Below are 13,807 nucleotides of genomic sequence, written 5' to 3'. Positions count from 1 at the left end.
AGAGGGGCTTCGATTTGCATTGAAATAGAATTGTTCACTCTCAGTGCATTCTAAATGCAATACAGAAGATAAATATGTATATGCGGATTTTATGGATTGACAGTCTTTGTAAGCCAAAAAAAAATTTCTTTAGATTTTAGGTCCTGGGTATTTACGCTTCATGTTTGCATAGAGAAAAAAATCATCCTATTCATACTATACATATCCATATCGAGTATGCATTTCACAGAAATGCAAAGAGGCCTTCAGAGAAAATGGTGAGCCTGAATCTGAATAGCAATTAGTTACATCACTGTAAAATAAAAAAAAAAATTGTTTAAACTTGAAATTGAAAAAAAATGAAATGCACATTTACTTCAGTTAATATCAGTACTGCCATGTTACATAATTCTGTGTATATCCGAAGATAAGGAATAAAATCGGTCTTTTGCTTGTGTGTGTGTGTGTGTGTGTGTGTGTGGGAGAGAGAGAGAGTGAGCGTCTGGTCAGGCTGAATTGGATGGAGTTGGGAAAATTGACTACACTGAGTAAATGATGGATGGAACAGAGAGAGAAGAACCCACTAGCCAGACATATGAAGCTGGACAAACAGTGAAGGAAAAGCCAATAAATGAAGTATCTATATTGCCATGGTAGGAAATATTATTGACCTGCATGACCTCTTTATAAAGTTCCCTACACTTTCGCAACAAGAACAGCATGTTTAGAGCAATGGTGAATGGTAAAATGCTGATGTCAATGGAAAAAAAAAAGCATTGTACTTTATTGAGATTTTACACTCTCAAAAATGCTGGGTTATTTCTTTAAACTATTGTGTAGTTTTGTGTGACCCAGCTGTTGGGTTAGTGGATGGGTTAATCTCACCAACCATTAAAACGTCTCGGTTACGTATGCCAACCCTCGTTCCCCTGAAGAAGGGAACGGAGGCGTCACGTCGGATGACCGACGGTGGGATCTCGCCGAGAGACCAATCTACTTCGAGTGTATCTAAACGAGCCAATTGAAGGTTGGCATGCGCTAATCGCATCCAGCTGCCGCTGATCACAGCGCTGCGTGTATAAATAAGCAGCGGGTGCAGCGCATATTCAGGAGCTTTCGCTGAGGAGCCGAGCTAGTGACCGGCCCCTTCAGCAGAGGTGCAGCACCGTGGCGGCGGGGCGTGGCGTCTCCGTTCCCTTCTTCAGGGAACGAGGTTACATCGTAACCAAGGCGTTCCCTTTCAGTCGGGGTCACTCCGAGTCACGTCCGGATGACCGGCGGGTGAGATCCCTACCAAAGCGCCATGGGCGCTGCCTCTTCCAGTGTCCTGTGGGAGCCCACAAGCCCCCTCAGTCTATCGGCGTAGGCCGGGCTCAACCACAAGAAGCCAGCTACTTTTGTAACACTACCCATTCGTAAGACTGGAACACTGGGAAACGTCCCACGTTCTAGTGAACGGACGCGTGGAAGTCCAGCCTTCCGTGGAGGTCTCGGAGCGAATACGCATATGGACAGTATTTCAGTTTGCATATGGAAAATTGGAGGTGATTGAACCCTCTTAGACGGGCAGAAGGTCTGCCGGGAAACACGGGGCTCTAAGGCTATGCCGTGAAATACACACATAAAGTCCTCTTGGGGTACTTTACATGGCTCCCAGCCTCACCGGTTCTCACGTGATTCATGAGAGGGCCTGGCGCGGACGCTCCGCAACATCTGGCTGCCGAGGAATGGAGGAGCTACGACAGGGTCTACTGTATGGACGCTCTGGAGCGGTTATCAAGCGACCCGAAACCGGGCCTCTCAGTGCTTCTACCCGTTTGAGGTGAGAACACAGGAGGATACCGGTTCCACACGTAGGCTATAGAATCTAGCAATGCGTGTTGGGGTGCCCAGCCCGCAGCTCTACAAATCTGTCAGCGAGGTGCCACAGGCCACTGCCCAGGACGATGCAACACTTGCTGAGTGTGCCCGCAACCTGAGGGGGCAGGGCATACCTGTGCTTGGTAGGCTAGGTAATGGCGTCCACTATCCAGTGAGCCATCCTCTGCTTGGAGGCGGCACTCCCCCCTCTGCCAGCCTCTGTGACAACGAGAGCTGGACTGAGGTCATGAAGCTTTGTGTCGGTCAACGTAGCATCTTAGTGCTCGGACGGGACAAACAACGTCAGAGGCTGGGTCTGCCTCCTCCTGCCTTCACCACCTGGTCTCTGAAGGGGTAGTGGGAACCTTGGGGCACGTGGCAGGCCATGGCCTCAGTGTTACCTGGGAATCCATGAGCCCAAACTGTAGGCCTAATAAATCGACCGAAAAGCCTGCAGGTCCCCTACCCTCTTGATTGAGGCCAATGCGAGCAGGACAACGTCTTCATAGATAAAGAACTTTAGCACAACTGCTGGCAAGGGTCCGAGCGGAACCTACTGCAGTGCTGTCAGCACTACAGACAGGTCCCAAGAGGGTACTGTTGGGAGCCGTGGAGGATTCAACCTCCTGGCTTCCCTCAGGAACCTGATAATCCGGCCATGCTTACCCACAGACCTCCCATCTATGGGGTCATGATTTGCAGCGATTGCAGCCACCTAGATTTTAAGGGTGGAGGGAGACCTTCGCTCCAACCCTTGCTGCAAGAAGATAAGCCGCGACTGATAGGGCAATTCGGGGTCTTCACCTGAGAAGAACACCACTCGGCGAACAGGCTCTACTTCAAGGCGCAGGCCTGTCTCGTGGACGGCACTCTAGCCGAAGAAATGGTGTCAACTACCCCCTTGAGGTAGAGTCACCTAGAGCCTCCGCATCCCATCCAGGGACCAGACATGTAGTTTCCAGAGGTCTGGATGGCGGGTGCCAGGGTGCCCGTCTCTGAGTCAGAAGATCCTTCCTCAGAGGATCGCCAAGGAGGGGCTGTCGCGAGGAGCACAAGTTCTGGGAACCAAGTCTTCACCAGTAGGGTGCTACTAGCAAGACCTGCTCCTTGTCCTCCTGACCTTGCACCGTGTCTGTGCAAGAAGGCTCACTGGGGAAATACATACTTGCAAAGGCCCGCAGCCAGCTGTGTGCCAGTGGGCAATGGGAAGTCTCTGGAGAGGCAAACAGGTCTACCTGAGTGGCTGGAAACGTTCCCAAATCAGCTGATCCGCCGGGGATGGAGTCTCCATTCTCCGGGTAGTGCAGCTTCGCGACAGCTCGTCGGCTGCCTGGTTGCACACTCCTGGAATGTGAATGGCGAGCGACCTCAGAACTTCCGACTCCAAAGGAGGAGGAGGTGGTGAGCTAGTTGCGACATACGACGAGAGCGTGAGACCACCTTGTTGGTTGATGTACTAACGGCAGTCGGTATGTTGTCTGTGCGGACTAGTACATGCTGGCCTCGAAGGCAGTTCTTGAGACTGCCTAGGGCGAGATGTACTGCCAGCAACTTTAGGCAGTTGATGTGCCATTGCAGTTGAGGGCCCGTCAAACCCCTGACACTGCATGCCCGTTTCGTGGCCCCTCAGCGGTGGTGGAGGCATCCGTGAAACCACAGCATACCTGGAGACCTGCTCCAGGGCACTCGGCCGAAGAGCGAGAGTCTGACCACGGGGAGAAGGTTTGGCGGCAGGCGGTGTTATTTGAACCCGGTGAGTGCCACTTTGCCACGCCCACCTCGGGACTGCGATCGTGTAGCCAATGTTGAAGCGGTCTCATATGGAGTAGTCCCAGCGGCATCACTGTGGCCGCGGCTGCCATATGCCCCAGGAGCCTCTGAAAATATTTCAGTGGGACCGCCGTCCTGCTCTTGAACATATTCAAGCAGTTCAACACCGAATTAGCACGCTCCTCTGTGAGGTGTGCCATCTGATCGATCGAATCCAGCTCCATCCCAAGAAAAAGAGATCCTCGTTGGACAGAGTTTGCTCTTCTCCCTGGTTGACCTGAAACCCCAACTGGCTGAGGTGCTGCTAGCACCAGATCCCTGTGTTCGCACAACTGGGCCGGGACTGAGCCAGTCATCCAGTTGGTTGAGAATCGACGAGCCCTTACTCTCTCAGTGGAGCAAGGGCTGCTTCCGCGACTTGCATGAAGGCGCGTGGCGACAGGGAGAGCCCGAAGGGTAGGACTTGTACTGATATGCTCGACCTTGAACGCGAACCTCAGGAATGGCCTGTGGCACGGAAGAATCGACACATGAAAGCACGTGTCCTTCAGGTCGATCGCTGCAACCAATCCTGAGGCGGACGCACTGAATAGGCGTTTCTGTGTCAACATCCTGAGCGGGAGTGCTCGATTCAGGATTCACAGATCCAAGATTGGTCATAACCCACCGCCTTTCTTGGGCACTATGAAGTATGGGCTGTAAGCCCGACCTCATATCGGCTGGAGAAGCGGCTTTATCGTGCCTTCACTAGAAGGACAGCAATCTCCCCACAAGACAGGGAGCACGGCATTGTTCACTGACATATAGCGGATCCCACTGAACTTGGGGGCGCCGGATGAACTGAATCATATAGCGAAGTCGAAGGGTTCGCAGGAGCCACCGGGATAGCCTGGGAAGATTCAACCAGGCATCCAGAGACCGAACTAGCGGCTCGGCGGAACCACAGACGATGCAGGCGATGGGGCAGCGAGAGGAGTGCAGGGACCCGGCTCGGGCGTCTCGTGGCGGTCGAAGCGGGGTCTGAGGTGTGTGCGCAACTCTTACCTGCATCCCCGCAGAAGTGAGGCAGGTAGGCCGTTGGTTCGTCCTCCCAGTCTTCCCACTGCTGCATATTAGCCCAAGGAGGCGCGGTGGCGCGGAACTGGCCGCTCAACTCCTCGCTCTCCCTGGGGACCCAGAGACAGAGAAACCGCCCTTGTCGAGGTTTTGGGTAGCGGCAACATTCTCTGCCCACGTTAGAGCAGCTCCTCCATCCCGGATCTGCTTGCACCTGCGCTTTCCTCCTGGACAGGCTGGGTGGCTGCCCTGCTGCCAGCTCCACGGTGCTGCCTAGATGGGGCTGCTGCGGTTGACTGCACGGGGCGGTGGCGGCAGCAGGGGGCACCCTCGGCGACAAGCTGGCTGAGGTGGGCCGTCGGCGGCTGGGTGAAGGCAGCAGCTGCACGCGAGGCAGGATGTTTCTTACCTCAGTCTGCTTCTGGGCAGCGGAGAACTGCTGGGCAAAGTTCTCCACTGCGTCGCCGAAGTGGCGGTCTGGGTCATGGGGGCATTCAAGGAACGTGTCTTGTCTACCTCGCGCATGTCTTCGACCAGACACAGCCACAGATGGCGTTCTGGACCACCGTAGTGGCCATCGCACAACCCAGAGACCAGCGTTGTGACCTTAGTCGCTGCGTGGGCGCGAGGTCCATCCACGATACAGAGTTCTTTCAGAACTTCCGGGTCATGACCACCCCTGTGCAGATCCTTCAGTGCCTTGGCCTGATGAACCTGCAACAACGCCAAAAAGCGTGTACTGCAGACGCAGCTTGTCCACAGGCCGCACAAGGCACTGCCGTTCAGAGCCGAGCCAGTACCTGCAGGCCGGGAGGAGCACAGGATCACGCACTAAGCCGAATCGGCATTGGGACACAGCTGCATCCCAACTGACCGCTCCACTGGGGCGATCACCGTAACTCCCTGGCTGTGCCGCTGTCAAGAGTGGTGAAGGAGGAGGAGCCACTGGGGCAGTTTCTGGCAGTGAAAGGTGCTTTCCACATCCCAGTAAGCTCTTCATGCACTTCCGGAAGAAGAGGTACCAGGGTGGGGCCCTGAGAACCAGCGCAAGCCACCCCTTAAATACCAATCGTCCAGCCTCGAGGGCCGGGAAGCAGTGGAGGTTTCCACTTGATCCCGATCACCTCGGCGGCCTGGGCAAGCATAGCCACCATTTCTAGATCTGTATCCAGTACATTCTTGCCTGGTGTAGCGCGAGCAACCGGATCTTCACTTCCAGAAATGTCTGGCTCACCTTCCGATGCAGCGATTGACTTCTGATCATCAGGGGAGCCCAGAGGTACAGCTGATACCCCACGTGAGGGTCCAGACTGCCCCTTTTGCAGCTCCACTGGTTGCAGAGTTTAAGCTTTGTGTCTGCGAAATGGAGCCCACCTGTCTGCAGCCAGAATGAGAACCAAGTCGAGCAAACACAAGCTCCGCCTCCTTTTTCAAGGCGACAGAGCCGCCCATCACTCCGGATGACCATCTCCCGCGAGGAAATGATTCATCCACAACCGCCACCTCAGCATGCTCAGCCCAGGCACACGAGGCAGCGATTGTGACCATCACCTAACACCAGGTAACAACCGCGCGTCCAGAAACACACGGGTGTCGTCGTCTGAAGCAAGACCCACGCTGTCTTCCAAGACGCGTCGAGTTTGCCAGACGTAACGTCGTCTTTAAAAGACGCACCCGCGAATGCTCTTTTAGTGCTGCGGCAACAGGGATAGCCGTTTGCACACAAACAGGGGGTAGTGCAGCCTGATTGTGGCAATCCACTCGACGCAGGAAACGACCTCCGCTGAAACGCCGTGCTCAACACTCGTAGATCGTCTTTGGAGCGGAACAGTCACGCTTCGGCTCCGGCGAAAAGCTGAATATGCGCTGCACCGCTGCTTATTTATACACGCGCTGTGATCAGCGGCAGCTGGATGCGATTAGCGCGTGCCAATCTTCAATTGGCTCGTTTAGATACACTTTCAAGTAGATTGGTCTCTGAAGCGAGATCCCAATTCGTCCGGTCATCCGACGTGACTCGGAGTGACCGACTGAAAGGGAACTAGAGACCCTCCCCTCTGACGAGTCCAGCGCCGCCGATTTACTGGACTTCTTTAGGTATATAAGGTTTTCAGTGTCGTTTATTGCGCTTCAAATTATTTTATTTCACAGAACATACAGAGATGTCAATCAGTTAAATGAGTCAGCAGCGGTCGCCGCATAACGAAAACGCCTCTTGAATTGCATAACATAAACTGACTTTCTTCGTGGAATGATACTGCTTCTAATTAATTTGGATGTTAATATTTTTTCAAAACTCTGTAGTGTTTATGAACAGGTTATGAAGGTACAGCATCAACTTGTTTATGCTATACAAAAATGTGTGCTGTTCAAGTTGAAAATACAGCAGGGAGCCGTTTAATACACTTTTAAAATGCTTGTTAAATTAGTTAAATGTATATAAAGTTGAAAACTAGGCATATAATTAAATTTGTCTTATATTTTTTGCCTATGGGTGTTTTCACTTGTTAATGAATGTTCATGTTTTAATTTGTACTGTCTCTGGTAATTTTGTGTTTGCTTTTTTAATTTCAGTCCTATTTTTATTCATTTTAAGCCAGCAATTTAAAAATAAGCCATATTTGACACAGCGTTGGGTTACCAAAATAATTTTTTTTTAATTGTAATGGAGTGTTTTAAACACTCACAGTATGTTTTGTCTTTGATTTACATTAGCTCTAACTTAATAAAACCTTAGCTACAGTATCTCTTGATAATATGAAACCTAAATCCACTGACCTTAAAGCAGTTCACATTTCTCTCAGAATAGGAAATGAGAATATTGTTTACTTTCTCTATGCTGATGTGCGTTCCCAGCATGCGGGGAGGAGTTTTGCTTCTCCACAGAATCATTTATTAGGGATTTAATGGAGCCTGTTTTGCTTCAGGGATTTGCTTGACTAGCTTGGACTGTTATTAAGTTTTATTTTCTCATTTTCAGGGATAAGTTTTAAGGAAAAAGCGGGGCATTGTTTGTCTCATTTTGTTGCTTCTTTGGGCTGCCGCATTGTCTGATACTGATCCGGGATTAAGCCTCCTGAGCCAACCGTGGTTTTAGTTGGTCTTGTTTCACAAGTCTTGTTGTTTAAAAATACTTCAACGATTTCCCAGAGTTTCCTGAATCCATATTTTTGCAAACATCATTGAAAAAACACCATGGTATAAAATCAGCCAATAGCAGATCTATATACGGATCAGGGGCTGGGGAAGCAGGAGGTTTCTGAAGCACAATGCAACTGCTATAGCAGCAAGCTCGAAAGAAACCAGTCAGAGTAATGACATGATTATATCAGATATTGGCGTCATCAACCAGCAATCTTGCTACACGATACGCTAGTTTCTCCAATAATGCATTGCACTGTGATAGTTAAGCAGCAAACTTTTTGCTTTGGTTCGCATTTTCATATTTTACTAAAAATTCGGTATGTGGTATGTGTGTTAAAATAAGCTGCATATAAATCATCTATCGTCCTCAGTGAGACACAATGTGTTATCGAGCGTAAGTAATGAGTTTAAATTTAGTGCTTTTTGAACATTTTCATTCTGATGGAAGATGACTTGTTACACCAGCAGGCCCTTTTAGCAGGTCTTTCTAATGTGGTTGGAGGTAATTAGGACTGTGCGGTTAAGAAGCCTGGGAACCCTCTTAATTAATAAGACAAAGTATTAAAGTGGAAAAGCTAAATGCGCATTGTTTAATATTTCATTGTCACTTAAATTGCTTTCTCCCCACAAGATATTCCCCTCTTGCAGCTAAAATGCAATACTTTACACCCCTTGTATCACCTCATTTTTTGCCTTAAAATGGATAAAAAACCCCTTAGCCATGTCCTTAGAGAGAATAACAACAGAACGAGAGAAACCTCAGCTCTCTCCACTGGATCCTCGGGCAGAACAAACAGGACCCAGATCTGCTGAGTTTTTATATCTTAATGTGTTGCATTTTGCTATAAATAGAATGAAAATTTGAAATAATGTGAAACCGTTGAAAATCTGAATGCAACATTATTTTTCCGTGCTGTTTATTCTTGTACACTCGTCAAAGGGCTTTAAAACAAAAACAAAAAGAAGTAAATCAGTAAATCCGCAGTGCACTTGGATTAGAGCTTGGCAAGAGTAGTCGAATAATTGTCTGTTGCTTAAAAACTCAAAGTACAAACATGCAGAAGTGCATCATTACTCAAAATCGATGTGCTATTAGAGCGGCGATAACATGATTTATTTTTCTGTTTTTGTCTCTGCTTTGTTGTTGTAATTGTTCTGGAGATCTGCTTTATAAAATCCTCTGGGGAAGGTGAAATGATGAGAGCGATGCCTCATTAAATGAACAAAACTGTTTTCTGTTGTCCCAAACAGCTGTCCCCAAGGACCTTATTGATCGTAATAAGATTATAAAAACAGTGCAGTAGTTTCATAAGATGTGATATATTTTCACAAGTCACAGGAAAATCTTGTTTGGTGGACAATATAGTTTTTAGGTCTTATAGTGTCTTATTGACAATTATTTTTACTCAGCCATGTCAAAACAAAAAATAAGGAAAACCTGTTTTCCCACTGATGATATAATACTAATAATAATTGTTGTTGTTTAATGATTACTTATAATCCTACATTCGAATTATGAAATTAAATATAAGAATTATTGCTATTGCAATTATGCTGTAAAATAAAAAAATTAAATAATAATGCATTTAAAAGACTATTTTAAGTATACTTTCTGCTGCTATTCATAGTCAATAGCATATATTTCAGACAGATGTTTTTATTATTATTATTATTATTATTATTAGTTATATGCTGTGTCAGCTAGTAGCTAAAGGTACAATAGAATTCTGGCTCTATATTGATATGTATCTGTTGTTGAAAAGCAAAAACAGTTACAGTAAAGTTACAGTTACATTTGGTTTTCCAGTTAGATTTGGATGTTATAATGTATTTTGTTTATTCTTCTTCATCATTGCAGTCCATTTGATTCTGAAAAGGTGACTGAAAAACTTGAAAAACAACATTCAATTTAAAAGCGATAACAATTTTATCAAAGTCTTTTAAAAGAGACACATGATTTTTTATCACTTGGCAAGGTTATTAGAGTCAGTGAATACACTTCCTCAATACGCAATGCCCCTGAATATCTGTTCTCTTAAATGTTGTCATTTCAAATCTAAATCATTGAGTCTATGTTTTAAAGGTCTTCCATGAGTTGAACCCACAAACTATAGCTCATTCCAGATGACTCACTAGCCTTTATGAAAGCATTTACAAATAACAATCTTGGAGTTTCAGTACAATGGCTTCCTTTAATAATGCATCGTGCACAGGGTGTCATGCACCTATGTTTTGGAGAGGGCACTAATGGCAGTCCTGAATCACTTTGTGCCTAGGCAAGAAAAAAGACATGATTAACTTAGACGTGACAACAAACATATAAACTTTTGGTTCATAGTCAAGGCGTATTAATCTGGAGGTTATCTGTTAAACTGTAACGTTCATTCTGGGGAAAGATGAATGGTTTTCACAAAAATGTTCAGTAGCTCAATGGTTTTCAACAATGTTTTTGAGCACCAAATTTTTGTTTATAATCACAGGAATAAAATGCATGATAAAATATATTACTTTATTATAACAATTATTAAGTATTAATAGACTAGGTAACACTTTAGAATAGGTAACACGTGTTAACTATTAACTATGATTTTCCACAATAAATTATTAATTTGCTGCTTATTAATAGTGCAGTAATTGTTAAGTTTAGGTATTAGGGATGTAGAATAAGGCAGTAATATATGCTTAATTAGTACTAATAAATGGTTCATATTCTAGTAATATGCATGCTAATAAGCAACTAATAGGTGTAACCCAGAATATTTCTTATAATAATACTTTCAGTATTACCTTTATACTGTATTTTTGACTTAATTAAATGCAGGTGCATCTCTGATAAGTGACTTTTTTCAAAAATCTTTTCAAAAAAAGTACAAACTTTTAAAAAATAGTACATTCTAAAAAATAAAAACACGGCATAAGCCTTTTTTACTGCAATGAAAGAGTTTCCATTAGCATACGCTCTCAAAAAATAAATACTGCACATCATTAAAATACATGAACTAAAACATAATACACAGTCATGCTGCATTTCATAATGAAACACATTCTTTGTCACAGTACAAAAGTACATGTCTGTATTCTTTGTTGAACTCCTTCAGTTTCACAATGACTGTCTGAACATATGCCATAAAAGGAACAAAGCCTGTTTATTGGTTACATCACACAATCTCTGACATAACAAAGACATAAACTGCAGATGCTTCTCTCAAAATTAAAAAAAAAAAAAAGAAAAACATTTGCTTGCTAGGTATACGCCTTAAAATAAAGCTTCCCAAAGGGGTTTCATAACAATGCCAGTAAACATTTTTTTTCTTATTGTGAAGAACATTTTAATAATCTAAAGGACATTTTGTGGAATGGAAAGGTTCCATGGATGTTCCAAGGATCATAGACGCAGATAAAAAATCCTTATTTTTAAGCTCACAAAGATTTCTACCTTTTGCAGAGGCCGCAATTTAAATCAGTAACAGTTGTGCCATCATCGCCTGCCTGAGTATGTTCAAGAGTGGCAAATGAAATAAAGAGCTAGCTTTCTCCAGTTATGAATATCTTCCAACCAATCCAAAGCTTCTAATAAGCTGAAGGCTCTGTAGCTAGTGCCAGCCCATTCTGAGGACCAATTTCAGCCTGTCAGGGGACTTTGGTGCCTTTGCTGTTGCCCTCTCTTCTGTTTATCCTCCAAGTTTCTGTACCAAGAGGAGAGAAAGGATTTAAACAGAAAGATGTTGACAGCTATGAACAGTGCAGTTCAAAGCTCATACAGACAGACAGACACAACGTCACATTTCAGAGTGTGCTTGTAACATTATACAAGAGCCCTCTCTTCTTTTTCACTTACGCATCCTCCAGGTCTATTGTAATCATCCCTTGAAACAGTAACCATTTAAGCCATTCATTTCACAGTTTAAGCCACAAGAACAGATTCTTCCCACGGATCTTAACAGCCGCCTCAGTCATTCTATTCTAAGCTTAGAAAGATTGATTATCACTGCTTCTGGATATTTTGGCATGATGCAAGGCTACACAAAGCTGTCGTAACATAAAGAAATGCCACGTGGCAGAAATGGTAACACCTCAACATGAGACATTGACTTAACGAGAACTAAAAAAAGATACTGAAGTATGCACACCAATTCAGTTCCCTATTTATCTGGACATATATATCCAACGCATAATAACATTCTGTTAATTAGCGCACACTGAAGATTTATTGTCTGCTTGATGATTGTAAGCATGAGTTCTGATGGAATTTGGAAAAAAATATAAAAGTGATTCTGATATTATTCTTCCGTAGCATCGTTATGGTTGTGTATTACGAGCTATTCTTTTACATTTAGAATGATTTTAAAACTATATAGTTATCGTTATAGTTATCATGCTTGGTGTGAAAAGTTAAGATCAGATATTAGCTATATTGGAATGCTGAATGAAAAATGTCACTTGGATGTGTAAACACTTTGGTGGACATGCGGTCTACATTTCATTGAGTCGAAAAGTTATTTCAGTCAATAGCTCACTCTCACGACGAGACCAAACACATACTTTCAACACAAATGAACCTTAAAAAAAGTTGCCCTCCACTGAAAGTCAGCACAACCAAAACGTTGATGCTAAGAAATAGAGCTGCTTATGTAAATGTAGCAAAATAATACTAAATATGAATTCATTTATTCTATATATAGAATTCTCCTAAAGATACACATTCGCTTTAGATGATGAACAGATTTAAGTGGGTTTTATGGTTTGAGCTTTTGAGCATTTTTTTTTCTTTTTACGTGAATAACAGCCCAAATTAAATCTGTCCAGAGTAATCACCTTGTAGGTTACTGATGGCAAAATATTCAATTTTGGGTGAACTATCCCTTTAACCTTTAGAAGGCTTGAAATACAGCACAGGATGCGGCGACATTTCTTCAGCTCAAAGGAAGAAATACAATCACACAGGTTTCAAATGCCATGAAGATGAGTGAATGATGACAGAATTTTCATTTCTGGGCGCAAAAGGTCCTTTCAGCGTTTATTTAAAATGAGCTACTCCTTTTAGGCGTTTAACCATTGTGACCGTTTAGACAGGAATTCTGATGATCCTCTACCTCATTTTGTCACATGGAGTGTGTATGCTATTATTTTAGATCCCTTTTATTAAAATTGCACATTCCCAAGATGACTCATAACACTAATCCTGCTCACTTGTCACATGCAGTAATTCCTTGCGAGTGCACTGGTTTTCAAGGGCATAAATCAATAGTCACTGCCAGGGCACTGTGCCGCTCTTTAAATAGAGCTGTGACTGCAGTTGGCCCTGGGTAATGGCAACACAGTCGAGAAAACCTTTCAAAGCAAAGACTCTAGAATCAGATAACAGAGGTGCTGACTTAATGCTAATGTAAACTTTCTATGTAATTCAGGGCTTACATTTGATTAAGCATGACTGAAAGGTTATTTAACTTTCATCTTCCAATAAATCTCACTTTCGGATGCCTTATCCAGAACATTACTGTGTGATTACAAAGAGATTAATTTAAATCGTTTCATCAAAAAGCACTAAAACTGCAGTGTTGGTCATGCCGTTATTGAGCAGAGGCGAATTCAGCTTAAACAAAGCGCGTTTATCGTTTGAGCAAGCTGACTGAAATTATATGACCTGCGAGATTTATTATGCCCGTAAAAACGCTTTGTAAAGCAACTGTATAAAAAGCTAAATTAAACAAAAATGAAGTTGTTTTCCTTTCGCGCACACCGAGCTTTCATTCAATCCCAGCATGATTGGAACAACAGCAAGCAGATGTTGCCGTTTGATGAGCAGACACACGGCTCTGCGGGGGTCCGAGCCCTGCGTTTGTGTAATCAGCAATGAACGAGCGGCTCTGACTGCTGGTACGATGTTCTCCTGGGCTCGCGTCTCAGGAAAAAACCTGCACTGTAAACAGATGGACGCTTCAGAGAGGCGACGGTGATGGGAAAGGAATGACGAGGCAAAATAGCGTAGTCTATATTC

General features: G+C 44.5%; 1 protein-coding gene across 6 annotated transcripts in view; it reads right to left on the bottom strand.

Annotated features, from left to right (window-relative positions):
* Window positions 1-13,807, bottom strand: part of gria4b (glutamate receptor, ionotropic, AMPA 4b) — a 160,777-nt gene that overhangs the window by 88,882 nt on the left and 58,088 nt on the right. The gene's annotated exons all lie outside the window — the stretch shown is intronic.

Source organism: Puntigrus tetrazona, chromosome 21, assembly GCF_018831695.1.
Source record: "Puntigrus tetrazona isolate hp1 chromosome 21, ASM1883169v1, whole genome shotgun sequence".
Lineage (NCBI taxonomy): Eukaryota > Metazoa > Chordata > Actinopteri > Cypriniformes > Cyprinidae > Puntigrus > Puntigrus tetrazona.
Note: the sequence above shows the minus strand (reverse complement) of the source record. Positions and strands in the feature narration are given on the sequence as shown.